This window comes from Micropterus dolomieu, linkage group LG01 (genome assembly GCF_021292245.1).
Source record: "Micropterus dolomieu isolate WLL.071019.BEF.003 ecotype Adirondacks linkage group LG01, ASM2129224v1, whole genome shotgun sequence".
In the NCBI taxonomy this organism is placed as follows: Eukaryota; Metazoa; Chordata; class Actinopteri; order Centrarchiformes; family Centrarchidae; genus Micropterus; species Micropterus dolomieu.
Genome location: NC_060150.1, coordinates 34,400,092 through 34,402,065, shown reverse-complemented (window position 1 = coordinate 34,402,065; position 1,974 = coordinate 34,400,092). Strand labels below are relative to the sequence as shown.

Here is a 1,974-nt window from a genome sequence, read left to right as displayed (position 1 = left end):
GCTTCTATTGTTTTTGACTTTGAAGGACTTGACTGTGTTTTAAGCCTATGTGCATTTTCTAGATGTTGAGCATGAACAGAACTTTAAACAGTGATTTACTGGGTGACTTTTATGGCGTTTTTCCATCACCAGTACGAACTCAACTCGGTTCATCCGTGCTCCGTTTTCCATTGCAGATAGTACCCAGAAATTTTACCCCTCAATGTAGCTGGTCGTCATAGCAACGCGACACACAGCTGCCGCGACATACTGTTCAATGCGACACACAAACCAGCGACCCACAAACAGCTGTCTCTTTATTTAAGTTAAAACGTTTCAACATTGCTCGGAATGTAAAGACAGATAAGCGGTATGAAAACCTTTCAGCTGTGTTTTCCTCTGCCGTTGTTGCTGCAGCGGTCTGTGTGACGGCGGGAGTAGAGGGCTCTGTGACGGAGCACTTTAAACTGAGTGATGACAGCAGTAGTGTGAAAGTTATGGCGTTTATTAATTTTACAATTGCTTAATTTCATTACAGATCAAAACAGTCAAATTTCTTACATTTTAAAATGTTTCCCGGATTCTGCTCTGAACCTGTTCGGACTCTCAGCTACGGTTCCCCCTGCTTTGTACAGCAGCCACCAACCCGGTTCGGCGTGCATCTATTTTCACTCTGCATCGCTCTTCACCTGCAATATATGATCCTTTTAACCTAATAAATAGCCTATTCCTCTTTTATCGAACTTCTCACTTTCTTAGACCTGCACTTGGGTCTGCTAGCCTTGCCATAACAAAGTTAAAAACAAATTTTTTTGTTATAATCACTTCAGCCTAGTTCACACTATACGATTATAAGCCTAATTTGCCGGTTAGCGAGCTCTGCGACCATCAGGCTGTAATCAGGGGTAAATCAGCGATCGATCGGCGGTCGCCAGTCGTTATGTGTGAACTACTCGACGCATAAAAACGACTCCCCGACACATTTCTGACACATCGCCAATGCCAGCCAGATATCTAACATGCCAAATATCTGGAGGAGTCGGCCGTCTAGAAATCCACATCCAGCCAAAAAGAACAGGCAGCTGCAGAGCAGGAAGCTACTTTTTCACCGCAAAACACTTTTTACTCCCCTCCAGCTCTCTCTTTAGCTCAGACGTTTCCTGCTACCTGCGTGTGCTAATCCATCCTTTCACCCAGATTCTTTGTCTTTATAATTGCTATCTTTATAATAACAAACAACAGCTGTTTTGTAGGTTTGCGTCATTTCCCGTTTCACATTTTTTGTAGAAAAAGAAAAACCCCACAACACTTATTTCATAGTGTCTATAAAATCTTTCTTAATTTATTGTTTTTGGAAAAGCTTCAAACCTTATATCAGATGATATCACAATTCATTTATGGTTTGTTCTTTGATTATTTTGTTTCAAAATTTAATCGGATAAACAGAAAACAAAAAAAACAGACATTGTTTTTTGTTGTTTTAAAACCAAAACGGAAAAATATTTATTTTGATAATTAATGTGTCCGATTAGTGTAGCTTTTTGTGTTACACTTAATAAACCTGCAGCAGATACACTTAGGCAGTGGCGGTGCCTGATTAAATGTAGGATAATTAAGATGAGATTGAACATCAACACATTCAGTTTGTAACTCACTAGAAACTGGGACAGAAACGCCTCAGAAGTTGCCCGAGAATTCTCTGGTTTTGAAGATTTCAGTATCAAATTAATTCAGTGATTCAGTAGTTGTCAGTACATCCAATGGTACTGACAACTATGAATTGTTATTAGTCAGGGCTCCAGACTAGCTTTATACACATCCGTCTCTTATATGTCCAGAAAAAAATTGTATTATGAGATTAACGTCATTATTTAATAGGAATTCATAATATTTAAGTCTACCTGACCAATAGGTACTCTGCTGTGCTTCCCTTCAGACTGTAGCCTTCTGAATGAGACAAGTGCACTGCACTTAATAGGAGGAAGCCTAAAAAAT

At 39.5% G+C, this 1,974-nt stretch overlaps 1 long non-coding RNA gene across 1 annotated transcript in view; it reads left to right on the top strand.

The window, feature by feature from the left end:
* The window catches only part of LOC123983060, an 8,697-nt gene that overhangs the window by 4,099 nt on the left and 2,624 nt on the right, over window positions 1-1,974 (top strand). The gene's annotated exons all lie outside the window — the stretch shown is intronic.